Source organism: Halichoerus grypus, chromosome 8 (genome assembly GCF_964656455.1).
Source record: "Halichoerus grypus chromosome 8, mHalGry1.hap1.1, whole genome shotgun sequence".
Classification (NCBI taxonomy): Eukaryota; Metazoa; Chordata; class Mammalia; order Carnivora; family Phocidae; genus Halichoerus; species Halichoerus grypus.
This window is the reverse complement of record NC_135719.1, coordinates 61,597,647-61,621,409: the sequence shown is the minus strand read 5'-3', so window position 1 is coordinate 61,621,409 and position 23,763 is coordinate 61,597,647. Positions and strand designations below refer to the sequence as shown.

At 45.0% G+C, this 23,763-nt stretch overlaps 1 protein-coding gene across 7 annotated transcripts in view; it reads right to left on the bottom strand.

Moving 5' to 3' along the window:
* Positions 1-23,763, bottom strand: part of CYP19A1 (cytochrome P450 family 19 subfamily A member 1) — a 130,224-nt gene that overhangs the window by 53,146 nt on the left and 53,315 nt on the right. The window contains exon 1 of one of the 7 annotated variants that reach the window (XM_036116602.2): positions 14,619-14,920. The exons of the other annotated variants lie outside the window; for them this stretch is intronic. The gene's annotated coding sequence lies outside the window, so the exon portion shown is untranslated. Of the gene's footprint in view, positions 1-14,618; positions 14,921-23,763 lie in introns of those variants that run through there. 7 annotated transcript variants of the gene reach the window in all.

Genomic DNA, 23,763 nt, shown 5'->3' with positions numbered 1-23,763 from the left:
GCAGTCAGCAGGGAAGTTCAGTCACTGAGCTGGCCCCAGTGGATAATAGAAGTGGTGAGCAAAGAAGACATTGCCCACCCTCAGGGAGTTTACAGGTCTAGTTAGGGAAACCAACAAACAATATACAGGTAATCACTCAACTAAGTACTTAATTACAGTTCTGTGATAGAAAAGGTGAGGATTCAGGAAAGATTAAACCAGGTTAGAGATGGTATTTTAAGGCCTTGGGAGAAGCCAAAATTGCCTAGGGACACTGTGCTATGAATGAGAAAAGCTCCCAAAGAACTCAGGAATCCAGAATTTGGGAGAAGGAAGAATAGGCAAGAGATCCTAAGAAAGAATAGTCAGAAGGTGTGAGGAAGAAATAGCATTTTATCACCAAAGAACAAGAGGAGAGAGTGTTTCAAGAAGGAGGATATGGTTAACTGTATCAAATGCTGCTGGGAGATCAAGTCAGATGAAGACAGAAAGTTTATATTGATAAAGCAAGGAAGCTACTAGAACCCTGGCAAGAGCACTTTCCACCAAGTGGTGAGGTAAGAAGCCAGACTGGAAAGGAGAAGAGAAGATAGAGTGGAGGCAATGCCCGTGCATAACTCTTAAAAAGCTTGGCTATGGATGGAGAGTAGACAGATTAGGTGAGAGCTTGAGGGATGTGTTCAGTTAAGGGAAGTTTTGTTTACTTGGCTTTGTTTGTAATGGAAGATTCTAGCATGTATTTAAGTGAAATCTAGGTGTGAGACAGAGGTTGAAGATTTGGGCGGGAGAAGGGCCTGAAGATCATGATGGAGCAGGACCTTCTCTTAGGCAGGAGGGGATGAGATCAGGACACCTGTGGAGGGACTGGCTTTGGCTGGAGGGGAGACTTACACTCTGCTGTCATATAGGTACGAAGAGAGGACAGGTGAAAACACAACTGACCAGTGTTCTCTGCCAGGCCCTTCTCTGGGAATAAACGGGTTGGAAGCATAAAACTCTGAGAAGAGGAAATGAAATCGTGATTGTGAATGTAGCTTGAGAGCTTCTAGAAAAGCATGGTAATACTGCTGGCCAGTGCTGAGGGCCCAAACAAGGCTAGAGAACATGAAGTGAGAGCCATGCCAAAATGTCCAGGCAGGTCATTTTCTTCAGTAAGGCTTGTCTGCTCAGCACAAACATGGATAGTTCTCCAGGTCTTTGCCAGGCAAGGACTTTTGGAAGATACACGATGCATTCAGTAATCTGTTTAGGGCACTCTGAGAAGAACTATTACCTCTAAGGCAGATATGAAGGAAGTAAAGACAGAAGGAGGCTCACAGACAGAGAAAGTGGAGGGACCACTGACATGGAGATCTTGCAGTGAGGACACTTGAGCAAATGAGCTGGAAGAGGTGGCAAGAGAACGAGATTTCAGAGGAGGTGAAGATTGGGAGGACACCAAGATTCTGGCTGTGCCCATGGGAGCATGCTGAGGCAGAAGGAGACGGTCACAGAAAGTGCAAGTGTCACGCAGCGCTGCAACCAGGGCGTTCTTGCTTCTATCAGCCACAAGGACATTTAGCTGCTTCAGATGATGTGGTAGAGAGGAAGACGTGGAGAAAGAGACTAAAGGCTTCCGTGACTAGGGGAGACAGGGTGAGTGGGTAGACGCTGTGAAACCTCAAGCAGGTTTCAGCTCTTTAGAAAGAAAAAGCGAATAATGGTCCAGAGGCAGCACTCTGGAAGACACCAACCCCACTTCCCAACAGGGACACTGGGAGATTGATGATTGAAAATACAACCTTTACATGAGCAGACAGACAGGAAAACGGGGTTCTCAGAAGTAAGCCCGAGTATGGTGCAGAGGCAGAGCTGAAAAGATTGCTGGGGAAGAAGAGGAGTTGATGGAGCCTGGGGAACCGGGGAATGGGAGCTGGAGTGGGAGGAGGGCAGGCAGAAAACGGTAGCAGTTCCAGGAATAGCAGTTTAGTGAAGGGTGTGGCACATGGCTCAGTCAAGTCTGGCATTACCTAATGCACTCAGTGCAACCCATAGCAGCTTTTGCTACCTCGTAGAGGTCAAGACCACCCAAATTATCATGGGCGTGGTTTCCAGATCACGGTTTCGGAAGCCCTTTATGTCACTTCAGAGTGCATCAATGATAAATTACACCCAACGGGATGAAGGATTAGGCACCAACTTTACAAAATAACTACAAAAATAACAGAAGTAATCAGACACCTTAGAATGAACAACATTTTTTTTATATTAGGTGCCTATTTTCATCTGCCTTTCCAGTCTCCTCCCCTGCCATGTGCCCTACACTCCACCCAGCTATACCAAACTAGTCCTAACTTCCCAAGCACACCATCCCCATTTGGGCCTCTTGAGATTGTGTGGGTGATGTTCCTCCATCCGGTCTAGCCCCTGGGGTGGGGGCAGGTTAGCTAGTGTTAACCTGATCACTCTTTATGCCCTCTCCTTATTAAGTCAGCTGAGGATTTTTCATTGCTTCAGGGAAGCAGGACGCAGAGGGAAAAAACATTTTCCTGGTTTTTGAGTTTCAAAATCCAGGCCCTGTAGGGGTAAGGCAAGGACTGGCCACACTCATGACTTTGGGGAAAGGCATGGCTTATAGGAGCAAGGCTTCTCACCCCCACCCCCCACCTTCCACAGAAAGATGAAATCTCAGGCGGGAGGGAGGAGTGACAGCAAAGGAGAGGCTGAGGCAGGAGCCAGGCAGCCTGGGTGAAGGGGCTCTCTCTAGGAAGCAGGGTACAAGATGGCCCTGTCTTGTTTCCCTGCCTTGACTCAAGTTTCTATCTTTAACACACTCACCCTGCTAACCTGTCTCATTTTGGCTTATGTACTTTAAATTTGCTTTGGCTGCCATCATTTAAAATTTTGAATATCTCAAACTTTAAAAGTCCAGGTTTCAGGCCTCTCTTGAGAAAAACTCAGAGGATCTGGCCACACTAGACTCACATTCCCTTGTGGCCACAGTCTGTTGACCCTTTCAAAGGGGCAGGCACCCTCCATCCCCCAATCATTATACCCTCATCGTTACCTGCCTGACCTTTGTAGCTCTCTGAGCTTCAGATACCCTGATGCCCAACAGGCCAAGTGCCAGGCTACAGGTTAGTGACTATGACAGGACTTGACAAACCTAGTTATAGCCTCAGAGACAAAGCAAATCTTAGTTTCCCCCAACACTAAGAAAAAGAGTCGGTTTCCTTTGTGCCAAGGTGCACTAAGCCTCTGTTCACTCTGTAAATCTGACCTGATGTGCAGCCCAGACCCAGCTGAGGAAGACTTAGCTTTTTTTCCCCGGGCAAAAACCTGCCAGATCCAGCCCTACCCTGCCAGGCTCAGAGAAGGGCAAAGAGGAATATGTGATAATGCTCTCACACGTCACATTACATGCACAATGCTTTCCTCTCCCTAAAAGTCACTTGCATAAATGCCGACAGAGCCGCGAATTTTAGCGTATTCTAAGAGGTGAATCTATGTACCCAAGGTCTCCCAGCTCATCAGTGACTGGGGTAAAGACCCAGGCCTCCCTTCCCAGCCAGCACCCTTGCAGATTATACTGCTTCATCCTGCCTCCGAGAAGGGCTGGGTGAGAGGTCCTCCCCGCCAAGCCGAAGGAAAAGCACTTCCCTCCTCACATAGATGGAGGCGGATAAGCTTCTGCCGGTTCCTTCTCCAACCCACGGAGTCAAGGACTAGTCCAAAGTTTCTATCGTGCCTTGACTCATTTAATGGAACTTTCCAAGTTTATTTTTACTTCTAAATCCACGAGTTTAACAGATTTGTAGGCCCTGTTTCCTAAAAAGAGCTCATATCTGCTCTTGCCCTTTTAGAATAAGCTTTCTAAACCTGACCAGGACTATGTGGAAAAAGCTGGAGGCAAAGAACTGGCAAATCAAAGAGGTCCGGCCACTAATCTATGATGGGCTAGACACATGAAATTTCTCTAAGGTCTGGTCTTTTGTTGCGGCTGGATCATTGTCTGACTAGGAACATTCATTCTGGAAGGAAAGGCAAGGTATTGAAAGTGAGCCTGATGCATTTTACTACTCTCTCTGTGGACTTGGCTGTTGTCATGGTTACTTTTTTCAAAACAACAAATTGGGACTTCCACCCTTATTCCACACTGGAGAGGAAATCAAAGAACAGAGAGGACTATAATCAGAAGAATCTAATGAGAGCAGGACTTGCCTTGCTTCTACCCTGATATACTTCCTACTCTGGAGAGCAAGTCTGCCCTACATTCCAGACTCTCCATCACAGGTTTTGGTCTCTGTCACTCCTGGTGAATTGAGCCAAATCTTTCCCCTGATGGGCACTGGAAGCTTTCTGGAGTAAAATCAGTCCAGCTCCTCTCCTTTAACAATCAGTACCTGGAGCCCCTGGGCAGGCAAGGTGGGGAAGGAGTGCAGTGATCCCGAACAGGCTGCTCTGCAGCCAGGACTGACCACAGAATTTGCAAGGCCCAGTGCAAAATGAAAATGCAGAGCCCCTTCCTTGTTCAGAAAGCAGGCAAAAGGACTTTTCTTTTCTTTTGCAGTCTTTCTTTTCACCTGTCATGGTGTCTTTCATTTGCCATTTAATGTTGTGCTACCTCGGGCACAAGGATATTCGATGGGCAAGTGTAGACCCTCACAGTTGCCCAGGGGCCCCCACCCTGTGACTCAGTCCCCTGGCTGTGCACCCAGCCCCATTTGTCCCATGCCTGGGCCACTGACGGGCAGAGGGTAGCAGTATCAGCTGGGCAGGGAGGAGAAGGATCAGGCAGCAGAGAACTTGTCTCTGTTCCCAGGGAAGCCACAGAAGAGGTGACCCTGCATGAGCTAAGGGTCCAGGTTCCTAGTATATCCACTATCCCATTGGACTTGCGCTTACAAGTTCAAAGATAAAATGATTAAGAATTTCTGTCCTGGGACCACAGAGCACTAAACCTCCTAGGGGGTACCCCTCCTGAATGCTGAGCCCTGTGTGACCTCATTGGCTGATTGGCCGCCCAAGCAGCTGGCCTGCCTTCTCCTCCTCGTGCTCAAGGGAGCTGGAACACCACGGCTGGTCCTGGTGGGCTCTAGGCATTGCTCCTCCCTCCACTCCCTCCCCCAGCCTGAGGGAAAGGTCCATACTAAAACAGACAAAGGGGAAAGCAAAGTAGCAGACTCACTGCTCCCTACGTTTCTTCTAGGACACCGTTCAAACCGTTTTGGTGTATAGGGGGGGTTACATCTGTTACATCAGACCCTATCTCCCTCCATCCTTTTAAACCACTTTACTGAGACGTAACTGACATACAATAAACCTCAAATACTTAAAGTGTACAGTCTTACGAGTTTTAGCATATGTGTACACACTTGTGAGATCATCGCCAGAATCAAGATAACATTTCCATCACCCTTTTGTAACCCATCCCTTCCTCCACCCTGTCCCCCAAGCAACTACTGATCTGCTTCCTGTCACTATTAATTAGTCTGTGTGTCCTAGATTTTTATAGCAGTGTAATCCTACAATCTGTGCTCTTTTCTGTCTGGCTTCTTTCACTCAGTATACTGATTTTGAGAGTCATTCATTGTGGCTGTGCATATCAACAGTTTGTTCCCTAATGTTGCTGAGTACGATTCTATTGCATAGTCAAGCCACGGTTTAACCATTCACTTGTTAATGAACATTTGGGTTGTTTCCCAGTCTGGGCCATGTCATATAAGGCTACTATGAACACTAGTATACAAGAGCATTGTATGGTAAATATAGGTTTAACTTTTTAAGAAACTGCCAAATTATCTTCCAAGTACCCCTACATTCCCACCAGTAGTATATGAGAGTTCCAGTTGCTCCATATTCTCACCAACTGTTCGGTATGTGCCAGTCTTTTTTTTAATCGTAGCCATTCTAGAGGTATCTGATTGGGGTCTTAATTTGCATTTGCCTGATTACTAATGATTTTGAACATTTTTAGTAGTTTACTGGCCATTCATATATCTTCTTTTGTGAAGTGTCTGGTCAAATACTTTCCCTGTTTTTAAAAATTGGCTTGTCTTGGGGTGCCTGGGTGGCTCAATTGATTGAGTGTCCCGACTCTTTTGATTTCGGCTCAGCTCATGATCTCAGGCTTGTGGGATCAAGCCCCGCATCGAGTCTGCTTAGGATTCTCTCTCTTCCCCTCCTTCTGCCCCTCCCCACCTCCCTCTCTAAAAAAACAAACAAACAAACAAATAAAAATTGGTTTGTCTTACTGAATTTTAAGAGATTTTTAAAAAACTTTATTTTCAGTTCAAGTTCTTTGTCTGATATGTGTTTCAAATATTTTCTCCTAGTTTGTGGTCTACTTTATTTTCCTAATGTCTATTAAAGATCAAAAGTTTTTAATTTTTGATAGGCCCAATTATCAAGCTTTTCTTTTACTAATGGTTCATGCTTTTTTGTGTGTGTTCTAAGAAAACTTTGCCACTCCACGGTCACAAAGATTTTTCTCTTGTTTTCTTAAAGAAGTTTAATAGTTTTAGAACTTACTTTTAGGTCCCTGATCCATGCTGAGTTATTTTTTCTGAATGGTGTGAGGTAAGGGTTGATGGGGATCTTCCCTTATGGATATCCAGTTGATCTAGTGCCATTTGTTGAAAAGACTTTCCTTTCCTGTTGAACTACCTTGGTGTCTTTGTTAAAGATACCACCTGGGTGGCTCAGTCAGTTAAGCGTCTGCCTTCGGCTCAGGTCATGATCCTAGCATCCTGGGATCGAGCCCTGCATTGGGCTCCGTGCTCAGTGGGGAGTCTGCTTCTCCCTCTCTCTCTCCCTCTATGCTCTCTCTCTCTCTCTTAAATAAATCTAAAAAAATTTTTTTTTGAATTGGCAATATATGTGTGGGACTCTTTCTGGACTCTCTATTCTGTTCCATTGATCTATGTTTATTTTTTGCCAATACCAAATTGTTTTGACTACTGTAGCTTTATAGTAAGTCTTAAAATATAAAAGGTAAGATTAGCAAGTTGGAAGATAGGTTCTCCAACTCTGTTCTTTTTAAAAATTACGTTGCACGGTAGCCATTGGAGGTGCACTGCTCAGATTTCCTTCAAACGAACCTGCTGTTGGAAGTGGGGTTGACAGCCCTACCCTATGGATTCCCCACTAAGTTCACAGAAAAGCCCACTTTCTGGTAGCTCCTAACCAGTGACTAGGTATAGTGGGGGTGCTAGTGCTATAGCCCATCCCAGGCAGGGCAGGACTCTTCCAACAGGAAATCTTTGCCTGGGGACTCCCCATTTCTGGCCAAAACTCTTGCTCAGAACTACAATGTGGTCTGAAGCCTTCTCCATACAATTCTTCCTTCCCTCTCTCCCTTCACAGGTGTCAGACCGGCACTGTGTTCTGACTGCTTCCATACCTGTTCCTGCTTCCTCCTGTTTTATCCTTCCCAGTCTTTTCCCCTATAAATCTCTTGCATGTCTAATCTAGTCCTGTTGCCTGCTTCTCAAAGGTCCTTAAATGACATACTTTGGTTATTCTAGCTCTTCGTATTTCTATATAAATTTTAGAAATAAGCTTATGAAATTCTACCAAAAAAAAAAAAAAGGAAAAAAGAAGAAAGCCTGTCAGAATTTTAATTGTCAGTTCATTGACTCTACAATCAATCTGAGAAGAATTGTTACCTTAACAGTATTGAGCCTTATGTCATATATATGTATCTCACCATTTATTAGGTATTCTTCAATTTCATCCAGCAATGTTTTGTACTTTTCAGTGTAGAGGTCTTAGACATCTTTTGCTGGACTTGCTAAGTATTTTTATGTTTTGGGGGACTACTGTATTGGAATTTTAAAAAAATTTATTTTCCAATTGATTGCTATTAGTGCATAAGAATACAATTGAATTTTATGTATTAACCTTGCATCCTGAAACCTTGCTACTATACTAGTGACAGTAGTTTTGTCTTTGCTCCCCTTACCTTTTGAAATAAAATTTTCTTGGGACCCCAGTGCTGTAGTAAGAGTCGAGTGTGGGTAGCTGGAGCTCCTCCTTCTACCAGCTTCTGTCTCCCTCCCCAGAACCCACCACCCCCACCTTCAAAACTGATTTGGGGAATTTCTGAAGAGCTCCAAGACTCTGAGTAACATAGCTAAACAATCCACTGTTCCAGAGAAGTGGGTATTTCCTGAGCATCTCCCCCAATATTTTATAGGTATTTTAATCCCATTTTAGTCTTTAAAAGAAAACAAAAACACCTTGTAAGATAAGTAGAAGTGGTTCCCTTTTAAAGGTGAAGAAATGAGAGATTAAATCTCCTTGAAATGGTCTCAGAATTGGCTTCTGTCTACAGAAGGATTAAAAAGCATCTGTCTGACTCCAAAGTTCATGCTCTTTCCTCCTGTCCCAACCTGGCTATTTCCCAGGCTGACTGAGTCAGACAGCTAGGTTTCAAACTGGATTTCTGTGAGGGCCAGGTCTTTAGACTGGCTCATCTTGGCATTCATGTAGCACATGAGCTTGCAGGTCAGGAGGCCTGACTAGGCTCTGGTATTCCACCCCCAGGGCGCCTACACCCCAGTCTGGTTTCCCAGCTTCCTCTTCCACCCACATTGCTTTTGGAGGGTATCCGTGACCTCTCTCTCACCCGTCTGATGGACTGTTTGCAAGTCTAAGCACTTTTTACTCCTCTGCTGCCTTAGCACAGAAAATCTTGGACCTGGGTGATCCAGTTTGCTTCTGGTTCTCTTCTAAAGTCTCTAGTCACCTTCCATCTGTCTTCTGATTTGTACTTTGGGGCACATAGTTAACATTTCTAAGGAAATGTCCCCCCCTTGGATGGGCACATTTAGAGTATCTAAAAACAAGCTCATCATAATTCTACCTAAACGGGTAGCTAATTCCTAACTTCTCCTATTTCTAGGGATTCCACCATCCTTTTGTTTCCTTGCCCCCTTCACTTCTCCCATTAAACCACCAAGCCTAGCCCCTCATTCGCTTCGAACCTGTTTTGGGTTGGGCTCTATCTTTTGCAGCTATTGCTCAGGCCAGGGCCACATCAGTTCACTTTTGATTGAGTCAAGGATATCAAAAGACTGATCTTCTAGCCTGTAGAATCCCTCGGCCAAGGTCAGTAATACATGGACAAGAATCTTTTACTCTGGCAATTTTTGTCATGGGTATCCACAATCGAGTGATATTCAAAAGCCAGGAGCCTGCACCAGCAGATTTTGTATTGGCTCCCCATTTTCTATTCACTAAATCTGAACCCCTTTGTCAGATGTTTCAGGTCATCCATCTATCAGTGTCCTGTATCACCAGTGTCGTTGTTCACACTATTGCTCCATATGGAACTCTTTCAGCCAAGAGCTGAAACCCAAGCTTTGCTGGCCCTCTTATGTGACCTGATTATTCTCTCATGCTTGCTTTTGCCTGCTTTATTCTACATGCCATGAATGCCAACATTCTGCCAATCTTCAATTTTCCCCTTCATTATAAACCCGAGGCCTCTAGTTTCCTCTCCTAGGATTTCTTCTCTAACCCTTTCCAACCTTCAAGATGTGTGTTCTAGGATAAATCTTTTAGGATATGCTTGTAAATATCTTATTTGCTATTAAACTAGCTCTGTTGAATAGAAGTTCCCACATTAACTGGAAATGAATAACATAAGGCTATGAGCTTCTTCAAGACAAGGACCATGTCTTATTTAACTTTATATCACCAGCATCTAGTCTAGTACTAGGCACATCATTTAAGTACAGTAAACATATGTTGGATAAATAAACACCACTTTATGGCGCTACCCCCTTCAGCAAGTTCTTTAAATACAAAAGAGTTTCAGGTGCCTTATCTGGAAAATTGTGCTTAGAATACTGACATCAGAAGTCATGAACACTAAATAAGAAAACCTATGTATAGGTCCTAGCACAGAACTTGGCACAGAGAGCTCCATCCATGGGAGTTCACACATTCCCACTAAGTTTTTAGAAATATTGTCAGAATTGTGGAGTTCTCACAATTGCTTTTGCATGTCAAGTGTATTTCTGCTAGATCTTTTTTTGAGGCAGTATCAAACACAAGCATGGGGGTTGTAATAATCTCTAAGAAAATAAAATCTTTGTCCAACAGGACTATTGTTATTTTGGTGTGGGGCTTGGCTGTGACAATCCTAATATGCAGATACATGCTGGTTTATCTTTTTAAGGGATTCCATAAATGCATAATCTGTTTGGATGCCAGGCTTCATTAACAGTGCAGACTATTTTCCCCTCCCCTTCTTTACTTTTCACATGAGGGAGAAATTATATCATCAACAGGATGAACAACCTTTAAACACTCCACTGTGTTCACTGTAACACTGAACTCTGCATATTTGTATCTAGCAGGGGGAATGAGAATTATTAATCCTGAAGATGTGTTAAATGAATTTCATGGATTTAATAATTTTCCTACTTTGAGTGGCAATTGTCCTTAAACTGAAATATGCCCTCATTTTTTCTATCTGTAAACTAGGGGTAATAGTTTGTATTCTCACCCCCTTAGGATTAGCATCTATAATGATACAGAGGAAAGAGCACTGGACTGGGAGTCAGGAGAACAGAGCTCTATCCTTCATTATGACTAGCTGCATAGACCTTGGGCATATCATTCAACTCAGTCCCCTCACCTTCAAAATGATAAGTGCAAATTAAGCAATTTTTAAGTCAGCTCCCAAATTAAAAATGATGATTTTTTTAAAGAAAGGAAATGATTTAAGTGGCCCCCTTCTTCTACCCAAGGATGCCAGATGAGAGGAGGCTTCCTGTGCACGCTACAGAGAGGGGGATTTGGCCTGTGCTGGCCATAGCAGGTATGTGGCATCTATATGCCAACCATAAGGCAGGAACTCAAAGACAGTATATGCATGTCTTATTGGGGATAAGAACTCAGGGAAGCAGAGGCATGTGAATTACTTGGGATGCTTTTGCACAAAGAATATCATTATTTTTTGTACAAAAATCGAACCTATCCCCTATGCATTCTTTTCAGACTTCCTAAGCTGTGCACCAGCCCTCTGACTTATGGTTGGAGGGATTACCCTTAAGCATACCCCAGCAGAGAGGGATTGGAAAAAGAAGTGGGAGGTTGCCTCTTATACCTATTGGTGTGTTAGTCCCTTCTCCAGGGATGGACTCCAGTGTAGCCGGTGAAGAGCTGCCCCCAGTGTTCACTTGATGATCATGCAAAGTTCAAGGCAGGTCATGTCACCATCAGCTCCAAACCTTTCTGGATCCATACAACATCTTAGACTCTACATTGCCTATATACCATCATATTTTCCAGTTTTAGGAAGGAGCCAAAGGGTTTCTAATCAAAAGACCCAAGTTCGAGTCCCATCTACACAAGATGTCTGGCTTTGGGCAAGATAGTTTAGGTCTCTGAGCCGATTGATGTAAGGATCAACAGAAATGGGGATGTGTAGGGCGCTTTGTTTCAGGGCTAGTCATGGCTGAACTCTTTTACAAATCTTCTCCTACCCAAAAACTGACTGAGGAAGTTTTTAAAATTATCTAAGACTGATCCCTTTGCTAGGGAAACCTGAAGAGGGGGCAACGACGTAAGCCAGAGGCTTTAGAACCAGAGGGGACAGGGCACTGCAGTCCTGCAACTCTGAAGCAAGGTCCTCGGGGCAAAGCTCTGCTTTCTGTAGCGTCGTTTCACCCTCTGCCTGCTCTGGCCACACCTGGGTCCTCTTCCCCACCACTTTAACTTGGTGGCAGGTTGCTTGACCCATTCAGGATCTTGGTTTGGCTTCCTCTCTACCCGTGCAGTCCCTAACTGTTGTGGTGTGGAGATGGCCCCCGCCAGCCCCTCACAGAAAGTGTCCCTCAAAGAGTTCTACACCCCACTTCATCTGGGATGTACATCATGGCAAGGAATGGCGACACACCCGGGGGCCACCACTGCCACAGCCCAGCCGAGAGTACCCACGTCCAGTTCATAGCCTGTGGCAGACATTGAAAATGCAGGATCGGAGTCACCCCCCAGCCAACAGAACCAGGGGGTAAGGAGTCTCTTCCGTGAAAAGTTACCTGAATCTCCACTGCCAGCCCAACTACTCAGAGCTTTTGCTTCACTAAGACTGCAGAGACTATTTAAATGTCTGCTTAAAATAATTGTTGGTGCCATTGTGGCACAAGAAAGCACATAGGCTGGGGAGGGGGGACAGGGAGGGGTGTCAGACCGACCCTGGGTTTCAAGCCCAGCGTGTTTAGGTAACATATTGACAAACTGCTGAACCTGGTTTACACATGTGTAAAATGGAGATGCTGATGCTTTTGCCCGGCTGTTGTGAGGATTAAACAGAACTGCACGTTGCAAAGAGTCTAGCCCACAGTGGCTGCTCCAGAGGTATTCTTTTTTTTTCCCCCCCTTGCTTCCCTCTCACTAGAGAAAGACTAGATTATCCCAAGTATGATTCCTTTAGGAGGGTTAAAATTTTTCTGTTAAAAGTAGTAATTGATCAAGTTCCTGCCTAATCATTTCAATTCAGGTATTACGGTGTCCAAAGTAAACGGATTCGTTTGCAGCACCGATCTCCCATGCTGCAGGAATGTTGGGGAGTGGGTCTGCTGGCTGTTAACCCCTTCCCCCCAACACGCCCTCACCCCCACCGACCCAATCCCAGCCAAAGTGTGAAGGAAAAGAGCCATCAAGTTTTGTCTAGGATTTTTAGACACAAAATAAAGATTATGATGGAAATTCTCATTCATGAAACTGAAACTGCCCTTTTTCCTAGGAAGCCTTCGCTAATGGAGAGGCTTGTTTTGATTTTCTGGTTTATGATTTGTATTGAGACCACTTATGTGTACCTGTGTGTATCTCAGAAGTAACTAATCCCGACACAGCAGAATGCATTGGCTTAGTTTATAATGCCCAGTCTAGTCAGAGTATTTCATTGCAGATTTCAAATCTTACCATTGTTTGTCCCTCTTATTATTAGTCAGATGGCTCATTAAGACAGCCAAAATGACAAGCTCTACAGTGCCGCTGGCCCTCTTTGTTTCCTTATGCATAGACAAAACATAGATGACACGAACCTCAAAGGACAGAGTTTGAAAAATCTTCAAGAACCACTGCAACAACTTAGCTGCCACTTGCAGTATGTTACCATATCTTTGCTTATTTTTTTCCCCTTCATATTTAGGAGACCATGATATACCTAAAACTGGAAATGTATCCAGACGCAGCCAACAAAAGCCATATCTTACCGTTATTTACCCAAGTTCCTTAACTTAAAGCTATAGACATGTTTCTACAATAATGCTCACACTACAATGTAAGTACATAAAATCATTAGCTCTAAGTGACAAAGCTATACATTTCTCTGTACTTTCATATTACATTGCTTTAAAAAGAGTTTCCACAATTCAACTTAAAATACCCAAGTTGCTAACTTCTGAGCAAAAACAATCACAAGAAGAAATCCTTTCTGCCTCAGGTTGTTAGCAGTAACAGAAATACAAGTCATAAGCAGCCTTTAAATCAAGTGTAATCATATCATGCTGATAAGGAGCCTTTTCTCAGCAGAACATTAATAAGTCCCAGATTTTTCTGGGATTGTCCCAATTCTGGATGCCCTGACCCATTGCCAAGCTCTGTATTTGAGACAAAGTATCCATTTTCCGATTCTCAGAAGATGACAGTAGACCCTGTCCCCTCTGGTTCTAAAGATTTATTTCAGCTAGCCTCTCAATTTAAGGATAAGTGGCACATGCAATTCTCATAAAAAACAAAGTATCACCATCCTAACTTGGGTTTATCAAAACTGCAATTTTCTAAAGTCTTTTTGCTTAGATCTGTGATGTCTCTGTGTAATGTTGCTAAGCTCAATCAGGGAGATTTTTATTTTTATTTTTTATTTCACTCCCACAAAACGTCCCCTTTTTATGCCCCATGAGTACCCCAAGTGGGTTCGTAATTACACAGTCTTAATCATCTCCAGCTCCAATTTTCTAGGAAGACATTTATTTAAGTCTTTAATTCCTGGGTACCTGAAAAAGCAAACAAGGTATAGACGGCTGGAATTTCTCCTCTTTATAGTTTTAGAATGAAACTTTTCCCAACAGCAATGAAAACAAATAGAAAAATGCTTGCTTTTGTGCTATGAGAGAAAGAAAAACCAGTCCTTGAATATTTGTAACAAAAGACCATCACTTGCTACTGGAATTGACAACTGGATTAAAAGGCTGAAATTTGGAGGTAAAATAATTTTGCTATTCTTTAAATATTTTAGCAGTTTAAAAATACCCTGGGGGGGATATATGTAACCCCCCAGCAGTGCACACCACTCAGGGTGACATTCTGCATGCTCTTATTTTGCCACTGTGTGGATTTTTTCCCCTTCAAATGAAAACCTACAGAAATAAACTCTGAAAAGGATAGATTGCTCCCCCCTTCCATCCTCATGTCAATGAAATATTTTGAGTGAACTGTTTTCTGATCACAAAATTAATGTCCAAGTTGTATTAACAAAATCAAGAAGCAGTTATTTAATAGAACATTCTATTAAAAGTTAGCCAAAACCAACTAATAAAATCTCAAAAAAATGCACATATTTCAAAGAATCTTGTTCTCTTCAATAGTTGCATGAGTTTTTTTTTTTCTTTTTCAGGAAAATGTGCAAATATCAAGGTTACCTGGGTCTGCTGGTCACTTCTAGTTTTTGGACTCTTGAAGATGGTGAGTTTTGCTAATGATGCGCGGCCGTTTAAGCACCGGGTGGCTTTTCTGGCAATCACTCTTTGTGTGCCATCTTTTATAAAGGTGCTTCTTGTTGCTAAGAGATCAGTTGCTTAGAGACCAAATCATTAAAAAAATATATATATGTCAGGGGCCAACATAAATTATAACCAAATTTTGTCATTTCAGCTGGCCCTCTGAATGTTTGGCTTTTGTAATAGATCGTAACGTACCAAGAGAAGCCAATTACTAATCACAAATAGAAGACTGACCATGAGGAGAAGAAAAGATCTGTGCATACGCTCGCATGGGCAGAGAGTAATGGCACGGATTCCCTGTGAAGGAGATGCATCGTCGTGAGGCTCTCGGAAACTTTTCCCTGTGGGGGTCCTGGGCGCATCCTGGGAATATAGAGTCACACATTCACACACACACACACACACACACACACACACACACCTGTCCCAGGCAAACTTGAACGCAGTTTGAAGTCTGAAAACGTGGGAATTGTGGAACCACTTGAGTCGTTTCCAGAGGGAAATTAGGAAAATGTAGGGTGGGAATCTGAAGGGATCTTAGCCTTCAGCCAGATGTTTTCATGTTTGAACAACTGTCAGTGCTTCTGGTGTGTATGTCCTGCGGGGAGGGGGCTCTGATACGAGTCTGCCTCTTATCTCCTCCCCTGTACTCAGATACAGCACTGACCAGGAGATAGGAGTACGTACAACTGGTTAAGTCTGTAAGGTTTGGCTTTGGTGCTCTTCCTCTCCCCCTTCAGGGTGACTCTGCCCACAAAGCCCCTGTCCCCTCAAACTGTCACCCAAGTGTTACCACTCCCAAGGACATTGGCATTTTAGGACTCTGTTTTTAAATGAAAGACTCTTAGATTCCTTTAAATTCCATTCTAAAGGAATGGTGGCATTCCAAGCTTCATAGTAGGTAGGACGGAAGATGTTTGGGAGCCAGATAAAGCTGGACACAACCCTTTACTGTAGGACTCCATAACCCAGCCCCTTGTCCACTTTCCCCTTCTCCCCCTCCCATCCTTCACAGCTCTCTGCGGTCTCATCTTAGGTGAGAAGCAAGCAAGCAAATTAAAAAAACAAGAGAAGAGGTGAAAAGAGTACCTAGGATCCTAGAGATATTTTTTTCCCTTTACTAGCCTCCAAAATGTTTGTCATCATAGAAGACTTCATGCCTTTGGCTTGATTGTGACACAAATGCTGTCCAGGAGGGGGAGGGGTGAGGGCCGTGGGCTGGGGTGGATGCAGCCAGCCGGAGGGTGGGGAGCTCTGGCTCTTTCTCTCTTTAGATCTGGTCACTGTCAGATGAGCATCACCCCATCTCTCATTTATAGAGTAGATGTAAGACCCACAACCAGCTTGAATTTATTTAGCAATAGATAGCAGTTGTAAAAAAAAAAAATACAGCCTGTGTAAATGGAAAGGGGCTAACGCTCAGCAGAAGTTCATTACAGGAAGAAATGAAGCGCTGACTCCCCAACCCAAGCTGCAAGTGATGTGGACACAGAGCCCTTGAGTGTTGCAGAATCAACTCAGGTATACTAAGAACTAAGCGTACATTTTCCCTTAAAGTCTTTTCTCTTCTTTCTAGGTCCCAGATTTCTCTTTATTGCCTTTTTTTTTTTTTTTTTTTTTTGAGAGAGAGAAATGGAAGCAGAAAGGGAAGGGATCCAAGAGAGAGGAATTATGGGTGGAAAAAGGCGAGGAAATAAAAATGTCCGAACATATAGTCAGTACTCAGGAAATGCTAGTTGAAAGAGTAAGAAAGAGGAAGAGGAGGCTAAGGGGGAAAGAGGCCCTGAACTCCACTGTATGTTCCCAGAGGCAGAAGCCACCTTATGCTTTTCTTTCCCCCATTCCAAGTACTTTGTACAGGGCTTTTGCATTTAGAACACAATCAAATGTTTTTGTTAAATTCTAAGTCAAAGGACAAAAAGAGCAGAAGGGATGGGCCCGAGGGGGTTGAAATATTACTTGGCCCTATATTCCATGTACCTGGTTCCCTCCAAAGGAGCATATTCTGTAGACATTTGTATTTTGCACCTCAATCCAAAAATAAAAGCCCACCCTTCTTCTTATCCATCCATTCTAGTCTTTCTACTCCTTTGGCTCTGATTTGGCTCTCCCCTGCCTTGTGGCCATTTGCTTTGGATTCTTAGCTTCTACCTCTGAGACATATGGCTCTGCACCTTCCCTATCAGGAGGCACCATTCTGGATCCCAGTCCTTGCAGGCTTCAAGTTTTCACCTACCTGGGTGGAGGTGGGGAAACACAGTTGTCTATGAAGGATCCACCCAGTTGTCAACACTGTGTGGCTGAAGGAAATAGGCTTGGATCTGTAAGGGCTTTGCCTACAAATGTCCCAACTTTGAAGCTTTGAAAGGCATTTTTTTTAAAGATTTTATTTATTTATTTGAGAGAGAGAGAATGAGAGACAGAGAGCATGAGAGGGAGGAGGGTCAGAGGGAGAAGCAGACTCCCCGCTGAGCAGGGAGCCCGATGCGGGACTCGATCCAGGGACTCCAGGATCATGACCTGAGCCGAAGGCAGTCGCTTAACCAACTGAGCCACCCAGGCGCCCGGCATTTTTTTTTTTTTTTTTTTTTTGCATGCATGTAACTGTTTGCACCAAGGAATGTGGTCTGGTGTCATTTTGGGTCCTGCAGTATGGCAGACTACTTATTCACAGGTACATGGGACCACAGAGTCCCCACCTCTGCTGGGAAGCTGACCCCACCTCTGCTGGGAAGCTGCCCAGCCATGCAAGGTCCATCTCCCAATCTCAGGAATTGGGGGGAACAGCTGGGAACTCAGAACAGTGGGCTCCTGCCTCGAGATCAAGAGATGATACACTGAGAGACATCAAGTCCTAAGGCATTCTCTGCAGAAGTGGCTGCCACTGTTGGTGCCTTTTGTTAGGGAAACCAGTGTCCCAAACCCACTCCTAACTGAGCACTCAAAGATCCTGACACCATCAATTGCCTACTGCCCAATGGTCAATAGTTCCTCCAGGACTTGCCTCTCCTGGAGGAAAAGCCAAGACCCCATTTCTAGAAAGGCTTACACAGGACCCTCTTTAGCTAGGAGGTAGGAAGGATCCACTCCTATCCTGGGAAGTTCCAGTGTAGTGGCCTTCAACTCTGTTAATATTTCTCCAGGAAATTCCCAGAAGAGGCCTATAGAGGAGCATGACCAGCTAGATAGGGATGGAGGCTGCTTCAAGGGCACGGTGTCCTCTCAAGGAGGACCTCTGCATGCAACCTAGTAGAAGCTTGACCAGCACTAAACAAGGGTTTTTTTTTTTTTTCAAGCAACGTTACCTTGCCAGATGCCCTGTGTGAGTGTGTTAGGCAGAGAGCTACTCTTAGAGGCCAGGGCACCAGGGGGCAGCAGAGGAAGGCTTGCCCTGGAAAAGTCACCTCTAGCCACCCAGCCCAGCCGTTACTATTAAAAAGTAGCATTTAAGCAGTGAGGGCAGCAAAGCACAACTGCCTCAATCTGAACTCTAGGGTACCTTTGGGAGGCATGAGGGGAAGGGGCAGAAGGTCTGCTGTGTCCCAGGAGACAGCTGCGCAACCCCACCAGAGGTATGGCAACCAAGCTTGTGCTGGTACAATCATGATTGCCTCTCTGGACTCAGAAATCTTCATCGTAGTCCACAGGGACTTCTAGCATGCTAAGACCTTGAGACACAGAGACCTGGGTCAATGGCAAACAGACCTCAAGACACATGGTTATAGTTGTCTTCCCTGATCATAACCCACCCCCCTTATGGTCTTGCCTCCTCTTTGCAGTGATGGAGGCCTTAAGACATCACATTTCATCCTCCTTTTTGGCACATTGTAACAGCCCTACTCAGCAAACTCTCTAAACATCTTGCTCCCCCATCCAGATTGCATACCAGCCTTGTGGGGTATACACCTGTCCACATGCATACCCACCAGTTCTCCAATAATTGCCTAAAGAGCAAGGCCAGACACAGTGTATCACTGGGTGCTTAGGAAAGATTTGTTCTTGCACCTGTCACCAGCGATAGACCTGATCCAACTATCCAGGAAAATTTACCTGTAACAACTCTGTCCCTTCCCTCGTGCTGGAACACCCTTTTCTCTCCCTACCCTCTCTTTCTCCACCCCTGCCACAGAAAATATGGCTTCCACCCACACCAAATTCCCAATGCTATGGTCATACCAACACTCTGGCAACTAGCTTGCCATGCGGGGAGCTACAGCAGCCCTCTAGCAGGAAGGCCATTGAGATGCCTTGCTCTAACATGTTGAAGACCACAACAAAGAGTCCACCAACCACTGCTCACTCCAGAGCGAGCACATGTATCCAGCTCATTTTGTTACCAGACATTCATTCAAGGCAGGGAGCTCTTGGACTGCAATTTGTGTGATAACGTAACAAAAGAGTACAGCCTAATAAGCACCACCACGCATTCCAATCTTACTGCTTTGCTTGAACAAAGAACCATGATGTTCTTCTCATACATTGTCTGACCCTGGTTGACCCTAAATTCATAATTCACCTTTGTCACTGCCTTTGATAGCTAACAAGTATATATTATACCCATCTGTTAGGTAGTTTACAGAGTGAGAAAAGACTGGGGAGAGGGATGGGAAACAAGAATATGATGTGGTGGGGGAAACATGGAAGCAAACAGAAGACAAGGGGCCTCTTGAACTTCACAAAATGATGTGTCCCCCACAAGGTGCATACATTAATATCCACACTGAACAAATTCCACGGTAACCTACTGACTCTGAAATCTTCTAATCCTCCAGAGAAAAAATTATGGAGAATTACTAATTGAAACACAATTATAAGCCAACAGTATTGTTTCACCAAAGTGCAGTTAAACTGAACAAAATTCTCTTAAACTAGTCTTCATCCTCCTGTCTCTTCTCTGACCCACCTCAGAGTCTATCTCTCCCTGTTTCCTTCCTCTCTTTACCTGTACGTCCCCCGCAGCTGCCTCTCATCTGCAGGGAGGCACTCTCCCTACCACCCCTCTGGACACCATTGCTCAAGCCTAGGACAGACACACATCTTTAAGTGAGGTGGGCTAAGATAAAGGCCAAGAAGCACTGAACTAACTGCTCTGTCTTGAGGCACTTGTTTTGTTGGATTTTTTTTCCTTCAAAGGTTGATTCTTGTCTGAACCACAACCTTCAACCAGCAGGGTACAAAGTGCTTCTTATTTCACTCAACACATCACATTTTGAGGCCAAGTGTGTCCTGATTGTAGTGCGTATGTCCAAAGCCCACTGTGTAAGGGCCCCAGTCCTTTGATAACTTAAGGGAATCTTCCTCAAGAAGAGCATGTTTTCTATCTATAGCCCCCAGTCCTTTGATAGCTTAAGGGAATCCTCCCAAGCAGAGCAAATGTTTTCATGCTGTGTGCTCCAAACGTCATTGTCTCCTCCCCATTCAGGGTTTCCCAATTGTTTTCATTCTGCAGGGGATTTGTTGATTTGTAAGCGTGGAACAGGCAACCAGTGGAAGGTTGATGAAAATCACCCAGAAGAAAATAAAAGGCAAGGATATGTACATAGGAGATACATTCGCTGACACACAAGCAAGAAGTTGACACCTCATGCCCATGACATCTTGAGAGAGGTAAGCTGTGGCAGATTCAGAATACACCTCTAGGAGGCCTCTGGAGGGGACAGGAGGTGCTGTTCCAGTCTTGCTGAGGATGATGCCAGCAGGAAAAGCTTTCAATTCATCCTACCTATCATTTCCATCCATGGGGTGCCGTTGATAGAGGGCAGGATGGACAAGAGTGTGGCTTGCCACCATGTTCCTCCCACCCATAACTCATCCAAGTGACACCCACTCCAAACAAAACTTAGACCTTTGGGGATGAGCTAGAAAATTTATCAGTCTTTCTTTACCCATCCTGTCCTTCCCAGTCCCCTAGTCTAATCCCAATCAAAGTAATGGAAAATATGTTCTTTTAAGATTAAAGAAAAAACAACCAAGACTTCGGCCAAGAGAGAAAGCAGCATGCAACTGATTAGCATGACTGTTTCCAAGAGGCACTTTAAAGAAAGGTGAACCCTGATGTGGCATGTTCTTTGGCAAATCAGGGCAGGTCTGTTTTGAGTCAACCAGGAAAAACTGAGCCCATGTGAAATGGGGGCTTCTTCCAGTGCTGGTTCCTTGAGGATGTTGTGAGCCTCCTCTCAGGTCCTCAGGCAGCTGTAGCTTAGTCTTTAGTATCACGGCTTGGCAGAAGGGGTCTGTTCCCACACAGAGCCCCCTGCCCCTGACCTCTCTTCTTCTCTTGGGCCCAAATACCTTTGCCCTGAGTCTCCCCTGGCCAGGTCTCCACCCTACTCTCAAATGGCTCCCTTCCCCTAGTCGTCAGTTAAAACTACCAAAGTAATATTAAACCAACTCCTGATTCTCTTCCGTGATTCAGGGCTAAAGCTATATTAAAGGAAATAGAAGCACCACCTTATTGATGTCCAACCCAAAGCAGGTCCTGGTCACCAGCCAATTTCATGGGCAACTAACAGGAAATTCCAACTTATGCGCAATTTGGGAGGTGGGGTGTGAATTGAAGGTGGAATGTTAAAAAGTTCAGTGCCTCAGCGAAATAGTCCGTGGTTGACTAGATTTGATATATGTAAGCTAACAAGTATTACTGGAGTAAAATGTAAGTAATAGCTGCTCTCATATAACAGTTAAAAGCACCATGAATTGGACAAATCATCTTCAGGCACTGGAGTCTATTTTTCCCCAGCCTATCTCCCCTAAAACTTCACGAACCTCTAAAGAGTAAGGGCCATGTCTTCCTCATCTTCCTATCCCTGGGCTGCTGCCACCTGTAACACTCCATACATAGTTGGGCAGTGAAGTTTTGAAAGAATGAAACCGTTGACCCTTTGCCTCATGCCCCCAGCCCTGGCCTTCCCCAGTCTTCCCCAGATCCTGACAACTGAGGTATCTGAGCTGGCAATCCTGCGCCATTCCCAGGCCAATCATGTCTTGAGACAAGAATTCTTATTCTTATACAGGCGGCCACAGTTTCACCCGCTGTCCAGTGTGATACCAACTCCCTGGCCATCCCCCAGTAGTCTAATTTGGTTCTCAGTGCCCTGGAGCTGACCTGTCGTGTTCCACAGCTGCTACTAAAGTCACAGATTCTCCACCATCCCATTCCCCCTGGGATGCTTCTGCTGAAACTGAGATTCTTGCACCTACGGCTTCACCACTGGGTCCCCAGGGGCAGGCACTGGACCTCTTTTGCTTGCTCTGGGCCGGTTGTCTGGTGAGCACTCCAGCTCTGCCTCGTCGCCCTGCCACATGCTGCTGCAGCCCACTACGGAGATAGCCGAAGTCCCCTTCTCCCCTGAGCCTGCTCCTCTGCTTTTATTCCCCATGCTCCGCCCCCACCTTCTGTCCCACACTCCCTGGAAACAGAGGCCCTGATGTGAACCCCTGGCCCAACAGCTCATTTCCTGTTAAACTCAGATTGCTTTCAGTGGAGACAGCTGCCTTTCTGCCCTAGGCCTTGTCTCTGTTTTGCCCCTCCGATGGGACACCCCCACCTCCATTTCATGAACCTCCGGTACTGACCATTTGTTTAGATCAAGATAGGAGATTGAAGTTGTGCCCTTTGCCCTCCCAACTGGCTCTCCAGTTAGCGCACCATCTGCCCACTGTTGATGAGAGGGTCCTGCTGTCTCCCAGCCTTCCTTGCCAACCTTCAACACGACAAAGGGATCTGCAATAAGGTGGTAATAACTGTAACCCCCCAACGCGTGCACCCCCCCACACACACACACACACTTGTATTCCAGCTTCCTTCTTGCACTGCCAAGAGAAATGGAACATGAACTAAGCCACAGGGGTTATTCTGAAATGAGTTTACTGTTATAGAACAAGAGTTTTTTGGTTATTTACATTTTTCATGGAATGAGCGGACCTGGGGTACAGATAGATCTCTGAGGCTGAAATTATCTGGGACAGTCCCACTTTCCTAGCATTTTATTCTTTTCAATGAAGGGCATTTATTTCATGCTTTTACTAAATATACATATGTCTATATTTCAAATGCCTTGTTAGACTTCATACACATTTCCAAAAATGTTTTAAAAGAATGGGAAAAGAGGGCCCCTGGATAAGTAGGTGACCAGGTCACTGCCTGTGCAGCTCTCGGGATGGTTCTGGGCACAGAGCAGCTCTCCCAGGGGGCCCCTGTCCTGGAGCCCTGCCCCAGGTTTCACGTTCCAAGTCATGCTCTCATCAACAGGGGTGTGTGAACGTGGTTCTGCTTGTCATCTTTCTTGGCTTCTTCCCACATAAGACTGCAAACCACCATCCTATCTCTAGCTGAGTGGGTACTTTGGGACCTTATGCAATGCTTTGAGGGCAGGTTTGTCTACAGAACCCTCAGCTGCCCACTGTGCCCCTCTCCTTTTCTTCCCACTCTCCTCAGACAGCCAGGATAGGATCCCCTGGGCATCCTCCCCAGCCCTCGCAGAAAATTTTCTTGAGTCATTCATCTCTTCTTATAAATTGAAGGCAACCCTCTCACTTTCTCTAGAGCTATTTGTATTTTAAGCCTTTTTCCAGTGAATCAAAGAATGAAAGCTTGTCCCATTGACGGAATTTTAGCATTGATTCTCAGGAGGCTGGAGGAGACAGGGAGGGGGGGTGCTCTCTTCTAGTGCTCCAATATCCTGCACATGCTCCTGCTGCCAGACCCAGCAGAAACTGGTGAGGGTCAAACATGAAACAGCCCTCACGTGCCTCCAACCATGCCCCTTCCCCACCACTGAACTTCAGGCCCACTAGTGGGTGAGTGAAGGGCAGACAGCAGGTGTGAGACTGAGGTTGAGTTGCAAAACCATCTTTTAAAGGCCATCTTCCTTGGCTGATCCCAGCCTACACTGGCCCTCATTCCCCTCACTCCTCAGAGTTTCTACTTACTTCACATTCCTACTCAGTTTCCCAGGAGCCACCTAGGAATGAGGCAATGTGTTTCCCTTAGCACAGTGCCTGGCACATAGTAAGCACTCAGTAAATGTTAGCTATTAATAATAAAAAGAATAAATCCAGACTG